The sequence below is a fragment of the Camelus dromedarius genome, chromosome 18 (assembly GCF_036321535.1).
Source record: "Camelus dromedarius isolate mCamDro1 chromosome 18, mCamDro1.pat, whole genome shotgun sequence".
Taxonomy (NCBI): Eukaryota; Metazoa; Chordata; class Mammalia; order Artiodactyla; family Camelidae; genus Camelus; species Camelus dromedarius.
The window spans coordinates 44407678-44422978 of NC_087453.1; the positions used below are offsets into that span (position 1 = coordinate 44407678).

Below are 15301 nucleotides of genomic sequence, written 5' to 3' on the forward strand. Positions count from 1 at the left end.
CTCCGTCACCTCGGTCACTGTGTCGCCCAGAGGGCCCGCTCCTGGCATCCTCTCCAGCAGGGGGGGCTGGAGTGGAGGTTATTTTGGGTGTAACTGAAACCAGATCCTGGGACCCCCAAGGCAGTGCTTCCTCCATGGCTTTTCAAGAATCCAGGACCCACTGGTCCTCCAGGAGCATCGGTCTCTAAATCTGTCCCTTCTGTAAAGTAAAACTTACAGCTAGGAAAATCAGTTCATGTTGGAGAAAGCAAAATTTCGGTGAGGCTGCCGTCAGCGGCACCCTAGCTGCCTCCAGTCCCTTTTCATGCTGAGGCTGGGCGTGAACATATAATCAAAATGCCGTTGGTAGCCGGGCCACGTGTGTGGAAACATAATTGAAACAAAAAAGGCAGAGTGGCCTCTTGGGTTTGGTCACGAGGGCGGGGTGCATAATTTCAGGTGCAGACCTTTTCACGATTGGGATTTCCTCTACATGTTCATCAAAAATCATCTTGACACAAAGAACCTGATTTCTAGCAGCACGTTTGGCATCAGCATTGTTTCCAGCCGATTTAAAACAAAAATCCCGAAGCTTGAAGTATTTGGAGAATTAAGCTTTTATTTCTGCTAAAGAAAATTCCCGAAAGGTACGGCTGTCCGGAGGGATGGGGGTGTGCATCCTGGGCAGTGTAAAGGTTAGGTGGCTTTCCCCCTTTTTGTAGAGTGAGATAACGAAATCGTTTTAACCCATGGATTTGCGAACGTATCGAGGTTTGTTCAGTGAATGCCTCCCTGTGCTGGAGGATTGTATTAATAAATACTCTGACAGCAAGTGCAGTTTCAAAACACAGCCTCTGCAAACCAGATCTGGAGTCGCCTCGTGGAACTCGCTGAAATCGGTGCCTGTTCCTCCTTCTTTGTTTGATTGCTTTGGAAAACTCACAGTTCAGTCGGAGAGGCTTCATGGCCTTCAGCAATATTGGGTGGCCTAACCCAAAACACTCAGGATTTTAGCAGAATGTCTAGTGTTCGTAAATATGTGCGATCCGTGTCCCTGTGTGCGTGCACGTGTGCGTGGATGAGGGAGGGGGGTATTTGCATGTTGGTGCAAAGTCATGCTCCAGCTGGAAGAGTCCGCTTCCTTTGAGAGCCCTCCTGTTCTTGCTCGCCCGTGAGAACTGCTGTGCAAACACAGAGGACTGGCAAAGTGGACTGAGAAACTGGAGGGCGCAGAATTCAGTTTTAGAGCTTTTCTTCCCTTAATGTCCATACAGGGACTAAGAGGACTGACTCTGAGATCTTCATCCGGAGACTCAGCTGAATTCTATTCAAAAATGTTTACTGGGAGCCCATTCTGTGTCTGTCCAACCTGGTGTGATTGTGATTCCTGCCTCAAGGGAATCCGCAGTCTAGCAGGGGATAAAGACACACACAGAGGATTTATTGGAATGGAGTGCCCACTGCCCTGAGGCGAGTAGGGAGAGGTCCAGTAATGTGGTGGCAAGAGTGAGAGGCAGCCCAGAGGGGAGCATGGTTAATGTGAGGGCCTGGGGGCGCAGCGGGCGTCCGTGGCACTCTCCACGCCCTCCTGCCTGGGATGAGACGGTGCCCTGGCCTTGGCCTCCCACTGCCTGGGTGAGGTGATTCAGTTGCTTTACCTGTTGTACGTGGGAGAAACCTCCCATCCATTTAGAGGGTGTGAAGTTTCCAAGACACAAGTACACGCCTCGGGGGAGTGGGGAGATGGCGCTCGTAAGAGATGGCTGTTGGTGGACTTGCAGTCCGTCCAGGCCCCCCTCCATGACCTGTCCCGGACAAGCATCACCAATCAGTCACCACACTGCTTTCTGCTGGTCGCTGTCAAGATGATGAACCAGGCAGTTTCTACCAGTTGGAGAGGCTGGCACCAGGAAGACACCTACTGACTAGTCCAGAGGGTCTCTTTCTGAAAACCGAGAAGGGGAGGTGGGCTTACTGAGCTTGTTGGTCAGAGATGATGGAGGCTCCCAAGGACCAAAGCCAGTCTTGTCAGTGGCCCGGGGGCAGAGGAGCGTGGCCACCCCGGCGAGCAGCTGGGCAGCAGTGCGGAGAGGCTGCCCGAGGGGCTACGAGGCGAAGACATAGCGATGCGGTCCCTTGTGGTCTCATCCAGTGAAATGATGGCGGTGGGAGATTTGGGGACAGTCGGACGTGCTCTTCCAATGGAAAGTATTTGTCGTCTTTAGTTCCTCTGTGTCCCACTTTCCCTCTTCCTCCTGGGGGCGAAGAAGGGGGCAGCTGGGGCTCTGATGGTGCGCGCTCCAGCTGCTCCGGGTGTCCAGGGAGGCCGCCTGGCCGAGTGGGGCTGCCTTTCATGTCAGAAACAGACAAAAGGAAAGAACAAAGTTTCCCTGGCTTTAGAAGAGAGCTACAGAAAAAAGACCTCCAAGGAGAATAAACGAACCACAAAAGTGTCTATTTTGGGAGTCCAGCTCCTGGTGATTATCTCGGACATGGGAAGGAAAATACAAAGGGAAAAAACTGCCCTATGGCACCACCGCAGCCAAGGCCAGTGACCGTCCGACTGTGTCGGTTTCCCCGCGTCCCGTGTTCTGTTGCCTGTTTCCCCTTTCTCCTCCGCATCGGTTGCCAAACCTCCTGTAGTTTCATCAGGAAGTGTTGACAATGCTGTTTCTATCGTGCTGACCACACCCTCCCTCACTTGGCACAGGGTGTCCGTGAGCTCGGAGCAAGTCCTGGTGCCCCTTTCTGCTTTGGTGCGGTTGGGGTGCAGCGGTCGAGGTGAGGACTGCTGACAGTTCCAAGAGAACCTGGTGGTTTTATAAAAGTAAACCTGTACGAAGCACACTCACAGGCATAGAAAACAAACTTACGGTTACCAGGTGGGGAGGGGGGTGGGAAGGGATAAATTGGGAGTTCAAGATTTGCAGATACTGACTATTATACATAAAATAGATCAACAACAACTTTATACTGTGCGGCACAGGGAACTATATTCAATGTCTTGTAGTAACCTAGAATGAAAAAGAACATGAAAACGAATAATAAAACAGAAGGAAGCCGATAAAACCGGTTCCTTCTTTGAACATTCTTTCTGTGACGCTTAAAAAAGAAATACCCACTGTTGGCCAAGCACTTCTGAGCATAGAAAAGAGGACAGAAACCTCAAAAAAAAAAAAAGAAGTGAGAACAAATGTTGAGTACTCCTGCCTTTAAACTCGAACAGGAGGTTTTTTTAGATTTTATCTGTGAAAGAAACACGTTCTCCTTGAAGAAAATTTGTAGAACACGGACGGTATAAAGAACAATGTCCTTCTCACTCGATCACGCAGTTACATCATTATCATTGCCTTTGTTGTCATTGTCATGTTGTTATAAAATCTTTACAGCATGGATTTTAACAGCTGCGTAATATTTCACCATTCATAAACAATTAACACGTGTGACAGTTTCCCCATTTTTCTTTATGAGAGTTGCTTTCAAGTTTTTCATATTCTGAGGACCATCCCTTGCCCAGTTTGTTGTCTCCGTTCCTGTCTTTGTCATCAGGAGAGATTCCTAGAAGCAAAACATTGGCCAAAGGTTTCCAGATATTTTCAAGATTTAAGAAATTCTCTGGGTAAAAAAATGCATCCGTATAATGTGAAAAGTAATATACAGAGTAGCTCACCAGGGAAGTGAGATTGACTTTCATGCTTTCATGCATGCATTCATTCATTCGTCATTCATGCAGGAAACATTCATTGAGCTCCTGCTATATGCGCTTACCATTCTGGGCAAAGAAGTCATGGAAACGAACAAGAGAAACTGGGCTTGAGTGAAGGGAGAGAGAATCAAGGAACGCATTCAAGAAGCAGCCATTTTCAGGGAGAGTGGGCTAGGGAGCCCAGCGGTCCTGGGTGCTGTCACTGAGAGTGGCTGGTGGGGAGAGGACCCCCAGATCCTGCAGACTGTAGATCCGGAGCGGCTGAGACCTGAATTGCAGGGAGCTGATCTTTCCTGGAAGAGAATCAGCAGGTGTGCAGGCCCGGCCTGGGCCCTCTGTGTGCAGGTGAGGGAGGTCGGGGCAGCCGGGCCAGGCTCTGTGGGGTTAAGGAAGCATGCTGACACTGAGGGACCTGGGGGCAGAGTGTGCACACCAGTAATGATAATGATCGTTTAGACGTGTCAGTCTCCTGGTGAAGGCGGGCCTGTGCCGCTGCTGGACGGACAGGTGCCCTGAGGCGGAGGAGTGCCTTCCGGGCCTGTTCTGACCAACACATGGGACAAAGTTCACTGCACATTTGTGAGTGAGCCGCTGAGTCGGGAGGCTGCAGCTCAGCTAAATTCAAATGTCCGCTTGGAAGAAGGGGTTGCAGGAGATGAATTCCTGACACGACGCTAGCCAGAGAGGGACAGCAATCCCAATATCGAGCTAGGAAATGATGTGATAAATGATGGTAGGTCCAGAGCATCAAATATGATGTCGCTGTTTAAAGTCGTGTCTGTGAACAATTTTAGTGACGTAGGAGAGTGCCCATGATACTGTATTAAGTTTTTAAGAGAAAAGATCTTAAACTTTTTTTGTAGTAACACAACTATATGAAATATATACGTGCACAAAATATAAGTGGAATAGAGTGGTCTTAAAAGTTAACATTGGGCGTCTCTGGGAAGTAGGGTTATGTTTATCTTTAATTTTGGTATTTTTCTGCGTTTTCCAGTGTTTGAATGTCCGTGTATTACCTCTCTAATCTGAAAAATGAACTACATGGACGCTTGTCGAATGCCAGAGTTCAGGCGAAATTCATTGCACAGATATTCAGTTATAGAACAAGAAAGAGTGGTGAGAAGAGGGGCATTGCTTAGAAGGACATTGAAAGAGGCCAGGGAACAAAGCAAGTGCTTTACAAGGAGCCGGGAGACTTCATCAGAAAGCTTATTAAGGCCTAGAAAGAATTCTGACAGAGAGGCACAGCGATGTGGTCCCCAGAGGGGGAGAGAATTAAACTGTCCGTTTGCCCAAAGGCATTAGACAATGTCCTTGAAGAAAGTGATCCACTGTGCAGTTGTGACCCCAAAAGATAAGAGGATGGAAGGAAGTGCCTTGCTGGGCGTCTCAGACACGTTTAGAGGGAAAATGAAAATGCCGTGCTCTGTCCTGAGATGGGTCTCGAACAATTTCACCGCAAGAAGGACGGTCTGAGAAGGAGAAAGCACGGGCGGGTGCGAGTGGGGGCAGCTGATGGCGGGGAGGGGAAGGTACTTCATTTGCTTTCAATTTTTTTCCTTTTTTACTTGCAGTAGGGTCGGTTCACAGCGTTGTGTCAGTTTCTGGTGCGCAGCATCGTGCCTCAGTCACACGCACACACACGTGTTCTGGTTCAGATTCTTTTTCATCATAGGTGACTGCAAGGTATTGAACACAGTTCCCCGCGCTGTACAGTGGGGGCCCACTGTTGATCTACTTTATACGTAGTAGTTCAGCCCGCTTCTCAGATCTGGGTCTTTCAAGGGCATCGGCAGCAAGGCGTGAGTTGGACTCTCCGGCAGGGGAAGGCTCTGGCCGTTGGAACCATCGCGCTTTGACGCAGGCGTGAGGCAGGCCAGCTTGAGGTAGAAGTGACTTCAGGGAAATGAATCGGGAGCAGTGGAGGTGTCCCTGTGGAGCATCTCGTTGGCTCCTCCCTCAAAGCTCTGGCCGTCTTCCCATCGTTTTGGATAATTGTGGGTTATGGTTTTGAGACATGAAAACCCCAATGTTCTGTTTCAGTGGCCTCTGATGGGGCCTCTCTCCGGCAGCTGCACACTGTGGCTTTGGGCGTGGGGATGCTGGCTTTCCCTTGACACTTCCAGAATGCTCCTGTGTTGACTCTGACGTCTTTGGTGGACTCGCTTTGCGTCCCTCTCAGGGTGCGCTGGGCATAGGACATTCACCTCGTGAGCTGCAGCAGGAATTCCTTACAGCCCCTCACTCCGCACACCTGTTCCTCGTGTTTTCAGCTTCGAGTGCGCATGGGGTCATAGCCTCTTCTGCGACAATAGGGGACACTTTTGAAGGATTAAACGACAGTGTTATTGGGTCCCGCACTGGGCAGATTTCAAACCCCGGACTAGCAATTTAGAGCATTTGGCCTGAGAATGGATCTCATGCTATTTTGGTTCAAACTCATCCAACGCATCTTTGTTTCAAGCCTAATGAAATTAAACCCTAGTGAAATTGTTCAGGCAGAGGGAGGGACCCGGACAAAGAAAAGCGCTCTGGCTGGGATGGTCAGACGGAGCCAAAAGCTCGGGGATAAAACCTCCCTGTGGGACAGAGATAGGGAAATAACCGAGAAGGTGGCGACCATCGAATTTCCCCCGAGGATGAAACGCCAAGTTGGAAAATAAGAGCAGGCTAGGAGGGGTACAGGGGAGGGAGGAGACTCACCCAAAGGCTGCAGCCTCCAGCCTGACTGAAGAAGGTTATTTCAAGGTCTCCCGCAGCACAGTGCAGGGAGCTCGGTTTGGATGCCCCTGTGCCTTAGTGTCTTGCGAGATGGGGCCGTTTACTCACAGCCCGAATCCCCTGCACTTTGCCATGTGGGGACTCACAGCCGGACAGCCTGCAAATTGTCACCCGGTCGGCTTCTAGCCACTAAGCTCTCCCAGTAACCAGCCAGCTTATATTCGACATACCCCTGTTGAAGACACTGCAGTGTTTTCAGGACAAAAATAAAAGATAGTCAGGATTGGAAACACTGGCTTAAATGGGAGAGGGCCTTCTAACTTGGCACGTGCTCTGGGGTTGCGCCATCTTGGTTGGAGAGCTCCAAGTGGGGAGGTAGGGCGTGTCCATCTGGGACACCCCCACAGTCTGTCCACACCTGCAGTAACGTTCAAGCCTCAGTCACTGGGAAAAGCCAAACCCAGAAGTCTGAGGCTGGAGGGACTGGCCTGGACCTGTAGGTAGTGATGTTTGAAGTCAGACCCTTTTCTAAAAACGAAGGAAGAAAATGGAAAAAGGCAAACACAAGTTTATGATGCCTCAATGGCATGTCCTGGGCAAAGTCAAGATGCAGTGAATATTTGTTGTGTAAATAAATAAACGGTGCCTGACAAGGAGATTCCCTGGCCTTTATGACAACAGAAAAGTACGGAAGAACTGGAGAAAATACTGAAGGTTTAGAAAAATTTCCCAGCCCCTCTTCAAGGAGAGGATCACCAAATTCCCGGTGGGCCCTCATGAGTTGCCCCGCCGCGTGCCCTGTCTTCTAAAGGAGTCCTGGCCGGGAAGCTTCCTGAAGGTGCAAGTTCCAGCGACACTGACTGCCTCCTCTGATTCCTGGTTTTAGTTCCTTTCAAGGACTCTGACACCCAGTAATCACCTCTTACTTTGCCCTCAACCCCGCCTTTGCAGTACAGACTAACGATTATGGTTTGTTTTGTTTTGCTTTGTTTTGTTGAAGTATAGTCGATTTACGATGTTGTGTTAATTTCTGGTATACGGTTTAGTGATTCATTTATACATATATATATATATATGTATTCCTTTTCAGATTCTTTTTCATTGTAGGCCATTACGAGGTACTGAATACAGTTCCCTGTGCTCTACAGTAGGACCTTGCTGTTTACCTAGTTTATATATAGTAGTTCATATCTAATGATTACGTTGTGATTCACAACTTCCTGTTCTGAAGCAAGTGACCAGGAGGAAGAGCGGAAGTCTCTGTGACGTGGTACCGTAGTTCCCTAGAACAGGAATATCTTAGTAAAGCTCCCAGCCAGAAGTATGTAATGTAAACGCACTGAAAGAAAGCAGGATGCAACCAGCCGATAGTTTTGACTTCATAACGTTTTAAGGTCTCTCTCTGTAGTGCCGTCTCTAACACAGCTAACCAGCAGACATCAAGCAGGGAGGTGTCTGGAACAAACAGCACAGGAGGGGAAGATGACTATCCCTAATGTAGAAGAAGTTCATACAAATCAGCAAGGAAAACATTAAGACCCAAAATAGACATCCAAGTAAAGGACAAACAAATCCCCAAAGAGGAAACACAAATGGCTCATCAGCATAGGACCAAACACCCAGCCTCCCTGGTTTTCAACACGATGCAAACTGCAGTAAGCAGGGAACCTCATCTCCCCGATCAGATTCACAGAGATGCTAAGGCGATGGTCCAGAAGAAGGTGCAGCCTGATACGATGCTTTGTGTCACTCAAGCAAAGCACCGACTTCCTGGAAAACAGTTGGCCCGGATGCATCAAGAGCCTTAAAATATACGGGTGCCCTTTGACCCCAAAAGTCAGCTCCTGGAAATGTACCTGGAGGAAGTCCTCAAAGATGTGAGCCCTCCTGGTGTGCACGACATTCATAACAGACATGTGGGTTATTAAATCACTAATTATAAAAGAGCTGAAATGCATCAGATTAGGAGATGCGTCAATAATTATGGCTTATCTGTTCCATGAAATACAGAGCCTGAAACGTGCGGCGTGTGAGCAGTGCTCCGTGGCCGGGGAAAGCCCTTAAGATAAAACGTGAGGAGAAAAAATGGGGAAAATACCACCACGTAGGATTTCCTCTATAGTTTTGAAAACGGAAAGAGACTGAAAGAAAATGCCAAATCCTCACATCAGTAATTTTAGGGTAATGAGATTATGGGGAACCATTATAGCCTTTTGAAATGCTTCCCCGAGGTTTTCCAGAAACAGTATCTCTTCCTTTTAAATAGAAAATAAACGGTATCTCTTCCTTTTAAATAGAAAATAACAGTGAACTGTCACAGGTGTCTTCCAGCACGCCCTCTGTCTGTGCACACTTGACCCATAAATTACATCACGTGTCCTGTCACGCTGCCCTTTCTGCCCTGCCTGTCAAAAAGCCAAGATCAACTTTAATTCTCAAAATAAATAATAGTCTTGACTTAGTGTCGTGTTTTTCCCCACCTCTCTTAATATCACGTTGCCTCTTTTAAATTTATTTTTATAGCATGTGTCTGTAATTAGAAATGTCAAGTCTTTTTTATCTTGAAGTAAATTCCATCATGAACGCAGACACACATATTGATGAGGTTTTAGAGTCGATGGAAAGCATTGAACACAATTGGAGTTTTTTGTTTGTTTTTAACACCTTTATTGTGGTGTAATTCCTGTTCAGTAGACTGTGCACATTTCAGATGTACAGTTTGATGAATTTTGTTAGTTATATATACCTGTGAAACCACCACCACACTCAAGGTAGCTAACATGGCCATCACTCCCCAACAGGTGCCAATTTCGAACTCCTGATTTATCCCTTCCCATCTCCTTTACCCCCTGGTAATCGTAAGTTTGTTCTCTATGTCTGTGAGTCTGTTTCTGTTTTGTAGGTAAGTTCATTTGTGTCCTTTTTTTTTTAGATTCCACATACAAGCGATATCATATGGTATTTTTCGTTCTCTTTCTGGCTTGCTTCACTTAGAATAACAATCTCCATGTCCATCCATGTTGCTGCAAATGGCATTATTTTATTCTTTTTTATGACTGAGTAGTATTCCATTGTATAAATATACCACAGCTTCTTTATCCAGTCCTCTGTCAATGGAGTTTAGGTTGTGCTTACGTCTTGGCTGCTATAAACATTGGGGTGCATGTGTCTTTTTGAATTTTATCCTTCTCTGGATATATGCATAGGAGTGGGATTTCTGGATCACATGGTAAGCCTATTTTTAGTTTTTTATGGAACCTCCATACTGCCCTCCATAGTGGCTGCAGCAAACTACGTTCCCACCAACAGTGTAGGAGGGTTCCCTTTTCTCCACAGCCTCTCCAGCATTTATCATTTGTGGACTTTTTAATGATGGCCATTCTGGCTGGTGTGAGGTGAATCTCACTATAGTTTTGATTTGCATTTTTCTAACAATTAGTGATGTTGAGAATCTTTTCATGTGCTTGTTGGCCATCTGTCTGTCTTCTTTGGAGAGATGTCTGTTTAGGTCTTCTGCCCATTTTTGATTGGGTTGATTTTTTTTTTTTTTTTTTTTTTTTTTTTTTTTTAGTATGAAGCTGTGTGAGCTGTTTGTATATTTTTAACCCAGCTGCCCATCCATCCGGTGGGACCACACTGTGGCCCCTGGGGACTGCACCGCCAAGGGGTGTGAAGGAGTCTCGGGGTTGCCTAGTTGTAGCTGCTTTCCTAGCTGTTCCCTGAGCCAAGCTCCTGATGCAGTGCCTCCTTCCACTTGCACAGAGACTGAGGCAACCCCAGGCTCAGATACCTTAATTCAGGATCTCGTAATATCTCAGCTTCGGTTGCTCCAGTGGCTGCGCCTGAGCAAGTGCTTGGGTGAAGGTGGTGGTCCCAGGAAGCATGGCCAGGGAGTGAGGAGCGCAGGCAGGGTGCATCTGGGGGCCAGTGGCTGTGGGTAGCCGGGGCTCAGCTCCCCTGGGGACCTCCGGGGTGACCCACCAAGGGATGAGGAAGCAGGAGTCTTTGTCCACCCATCGCTTCCCCCTTTGGCTGAGCATCATTGGATTGCTCACTCCCTGACACTCTGGCCAGTCCTACTGAGCCTGTTCTCTGGCCAGAGAACTGTTGCAAATGGGGGAGAACATGGGGCGCTGCCTACCTGGAGGGAATTATCTGCAGGTGATCTCCATGGAGAGTCAAGGTCAGCAGGACCAGACTTCCTGGCCCCAGTGCTGTGCTTGTAACCACTGCACTAAATTGCTCGTGGGGTCTTTTATAGAGTGCAGAGCTGGAACAGCTCTGGGAGAGAGGATGGTCTGACACTGGCTGGACTTGCCTAGTCCAGTAGGTGATGATGCAGGTGTCACATGTCAGGGGAGCAGGCACTCAGGGAGCAAGGGCTGTGCGTGGGCGCCTCTGACATGATGCACCCCAGGAAGAACTGAGGATACTCTTCTGCTCGGCATGCTGACGAGGACCTGGCTTTGGACCTGGGCAGCGCTCTGAGTTCAGCATCCTTTGCAGCCATCCCTTAGATGGGGAAATTCTGCCCCTTGCCTGGCAGCTTTGGCGGAAATGCTGCCAGTGGTTCTCGGCCTCGGCAACACATCACGATCACCTGGGGACCTTTCAAAAGACATATGCCTCTGTCCCGCCCCCAGAGCGACGAAAGTAATTGGTTTGCGGTGCATGCTGAGATAGGGAGCTTTAAAATTCTCCCCAGGTGTTTCTAATGAGCAGCTACAGCTTATGAGAAAGTTCTAAAAGCTCAAGCAGGAAGTCCCGATTGCAAGCAAGTATAATTTTAGCGATCAGGAAGGAATTTCTCATTTCTTTATGAAACCCCGCCTAGTGAGTGGCGGTGGGGGCGGAGGGGGAGACAGGGACCCAGCAGAGGGATGTGCGAGCAAGGCCCTTCCGCCTGCAGGCCACCGGTGGAAGGAGCGTCTGTAAGTGAAATTGATTAGTGATTGATCGGCAAGTAATCTGGAGAGGTTCGCTGTCGGAAGGCTCTGTCTCTGTCACTTCCTGGCCATCGAAGCCTGCTTACCGGCTGTGCCTTTTTAGCTCTCAAACTTCAGTTTCCACACCTCTAAAATGGGGATGTGCACTGAGAAATTGCACGTGAACTGTGTGCCTAGCATGCACGGGGCAGACGCGGGCAGCCCCTGCCCCACGTGCAGCTGGACAGGCCAAGGGTGGGTCCGTGTTCTGGGTCACAGCGAAGCTGTGTCCATGCAGCAGGGGATGCTGGCTCTTCTCTGCGGTGCTGGGCGGCCAGATGCCATGTGAAGGAGACATCTGAGGGGCAGACTCAAAGGGAGGGAAGATCGCCCTTCCTCCAGCTTTTCCTGCTCCACCCGCTCAGCCCCAACCACAGAAACCGAAAGCCAGCAGCAGTTGGAGTGCAGCGTGATAAAAGGCCTGCAGTGGGTCTGAGAGAGGCGGCTGGCCGTGGCCGTTAGGACGGAAGACATTTACAGACTCTCAGGGTGCTTTCTCTGCCCGGGAGCAGCCAAGCAGGAGCCCCCGGAGGTGGGAGGGGTTTTCATGGACATCGGCAGCCCCAGGGTCTGCAGAGGTGTTCTCTCTGCTCCCAGGGTTCACTTTCTGTTTTGGGGCAGACACTGAACGGGCTCAGCCCTCCAGAACCCCATGTGCTGTTATTCATAACACAGTGTCATCCAGAGCTGAGCAGAGACAGACAGTAAGGGAGCAGGAAGGCATCCTGCTACGTGGGGAGGGCGGCGTGTTTGGAGGCATCCCTGCCTGGCTCCCACAGGGGGTCAAGTTGTCAACATTGTGGGTCCGGGTCCCGACGGTGCAGTCAGGATTTGAAGCCACTTCTCTCCAGGGAGCCTGTTGTTTGGTGCAGGACACAGGGGCATCAGTCCCCTTCTGTGCGAGTTGGTGCAGGGTGTGGGGGGGTAACACTCGAGCCTGGGGGGGGTGTGCAGGAAAGGCATTTGTCCAGCAAGGAGTCTTGTCTGAGAGGAGTTTAAAGCAGAAGTTACAGTATGGAAAGGAAGGAAGGAATCCTTAATGGTGGAAGGAACCCCAGGGGCCTGGCTGAGTGGGGAGGGAAGGCCCAGTGTGACAGAGGGACTGCGTGCTGGCCGGTGTGGAGGGGGCAGCAGGTGCAAGGCATGGGAGATGGTGGCAGTGACAAGAAATGAAGTTGGCAGGTGGATCGGGCAGAGACCGGACACCCAAGACCCTTTACGGGGTCAGAGTCTAGACTTCACTCTGCAAGCGACCACAGCGGGGAAGGACTTTCTCTCCAGCTTTTTATTCTGAAAGTTCCACACCTGCAGAAAAGGTGGAAGGGCAGTGCAGGGAATAACCGCCCCATATGTGGATTCTCAGATGGTTAACACCTGCCCGTGGGCCTTCTCTCCTTCCCTCTGTATTTGTTTTTTCCAGAGTCTTTTTCCAAAGATTCTGGGGACGGGTTATAGACACTGTGACTCAGTACTTGAGCGTGGGTCCCTAGGAAGAAAGCACATTCGTTTTTCTACACAGCCACAGTGCCAGCGTCACCCGCAAAGACTGAGCCGTGACCGTACATTGAATGTGTTATCTGATATCCGGTCCATAGTTAAATGTCCTCCATTCTCCCCCAGTGAACTTAAAACTCTTCTGTTCTTTGTCTGGGGTCTGATCAAGGGGGACAGGTTGCCTGTGGGGACGTGGCTCTGGTCTCCTTCCGTGTGGAATTGTCCCCCAACTTCTCGCTGTGCCCTGTTTTCCTTGGTTGACGTTTGCTGAGTGCAGGCCAGCTGTGTAGATCCTGTCCCCTCGTCTGGATCCATGTGACTGTTCACTCAGAATTAGACAAAGGCTAAACGTCTTTGGCAAAAGCATCACTGGAGCGGCGTGGTCTTCCCGCTGCCTCGTGGCAGGGGCCCGCGATACCAGCGTGTCTGGACGTTGCCTGGCCGCGTCCTTCCCTGCACTGTCACCGTGGCCCCTCGGCGGTGCGCAGACACCGCACCCTCCGCGGCTGAGGGCGTCTCTGCAGCCCCATCTTCCCTCCTCCGTTGGTAGGTTGGTGTTCTCTTAGGAAAACTCCCCACCGCACCCCACTTTAGACCCACAGGACTCATTAGTTCATTAATGCCACTCTGCTCATGGTGCTCAGATTGTCCCCACTGGGCCCATGGGAGCCCCTCAGCTCAGCCCCTGTGTCCCCGTGGGCCCCCCTTCGATCCTGAGCACTTCCGGGCTTCCTGCCTCACTGGCTGCTTCGGTGCCCCAGGCTTGGAACTGACCGCTTCTCCGAGGAGCCCTGGTTCCTTTCTGCGAGAAACGATCGCTGGAAACTAGGGTCCGGGTGCCGACTGTGTTCTGTGACGCAGAAGTGTCACTGCTTCTCGGCCTTTGCGTGGAGAGTGTTGGGAAAGTAAATTTTTTTAAAACTTACAAGTTTACACCGGTCATACCGATTCATCACAAGGTTCCTCCCCACGTCCCCCACTCCCACTTCCCCACGCTGGTTCCCAAGTATATTAACACGTTGTTTCTGTAGCCAGTCTCCGAGGGCTGGGCCCTTGGTTGTTTCCAGTATTTTGCTGTTGCAGACGATGCCGTGGTGAATTCTTTCAGTGCGTGAACGTGTGTCTTCCCGGTAACCTCCTGAAAACGGGGCTGCTGCACCAAAGGGCAGACACTCGGGCAGTTTTGTGAGATGCTTGCCCCGGTCCCCTCCACGGTCCCCTCCACGGTCCCTTCCATGGTCCCTTCCACGGTCCCTTCCATGCAGGCCGGAGCCCTTGCGTTTTCAGACAGTTCTGATGGACAGTGGATTTGAGAGGAAATGAGGTTGGACATGGGAGGTCACTGTGGGGGTCCAGGTGAGTGATGCCTCAGTGTCTGAACTGTGACAGTGGGACAGGGGCGGGAGATGGGGGCTGGCCCAGGGGCTCAGCTCTGAGTGGACGTGGCTGGTGAGGGAATAAAAAGGACAGCAGCACAAGGGAATGAAGAGACTCCCAGGTGTTTGGGCTGAGGTTAGGGGGCAGTTTGGTGTCCACACTGAGACAGGAAACAGGAGGAGGAAGAAGCCGTGTGTGTGTGTGTGTGCGTGCGCGCGCGCGCGCGAGTGTCTGGGGGCATCATCTGTGCACGTGGTGCGTGTGTGTGCGTGTCTGTGTCTGTATGCGTGTGCCCACACACGTGTGTGAAAGAGTTCGGGACGCAGCTGTGCAGAGGCCTGGAGCACGTGCGTGCAGCAGGAGGAGGGCGGTAGGAACTGTGACTGTGGTTGGGATCAGCCCACGCACTGCCGAGTGTCCCCAGTCTAGACGCCCCGGGAAGGTGGCTCGCTGGCTGTACCTTCCTCAGATGCCCCTGTGGACCCAGCTTTAAACTCAGAGCTGCTTGCCCTGAAAGGACATCTGGAGGCCGAGGGAAGATGTGGTGAGCACGTGATGGGAAAGGGGAACCAACTGCTGTGAACAAATCAGTGGCTTTGTTGCTTCCCAGCGCAGCTGTGATCTCGTAGCGCCTTGGTACGGGGCGTGGGGACTCTGGCTGTGAGACTGGCTGCTGGCCTGGCCTCACGGACACTCCCTGTGGCTCTCCTGTGCCAGAGGCCCCTCCTTGTCTTTGTCCTCTTCTCCTGCCGGGCCCGTCGTGGCTGGCCCAGGGATGGTGACGGTGTCCCGTGGAGAAGAGTGTGTGCTGGAGGCCGGGGTTGCCTCTGCAGGGCTGTGGTCCCGGGGACCCGGAGAGGAAGCACCCTCGTCTTCCATCAGGACATGTGTCTGCATGTCCAGGGCAGTTTGTGTTTGACTAAAGCTGCGGTCCCGTGGGGTCCTTAAATAAATAACTTAATAACACAACTTAAATAACAGTGGACCCTGCTGATCAGAAACCCTGCTCTCCACACACAGGATCCAGTCTACCTGC

General features: G+C 50.7%; 1 protein-coding gene across 5 annotated transcripts in view; it reads left to right on the forward strand.

The window, feature by feature from the left end:
* Positions 1 to 15301, forward strand: part of SLC24A3 (solute carrier family 24 member 3) — a 427850-nt gene that overhangs the window by 167213 nt on the left and 245336 nt on the right. The window contains exon 1 of one of the 5 annotated variants that reach the window (XM_064475914.1): positions 14660 to 14809. The exons of the other annotated variants lie outside the window; for them this stretch is intronic. The gene's annotated coding sequence lies outside the window, so the exon portion shown is untranslated. Of the gene's footprint in view, positions 1 to 14659; positions 14810 to 15301 lie in introns of those variants that run through there. 5 annotated transcript variants of the gene reach the window in all.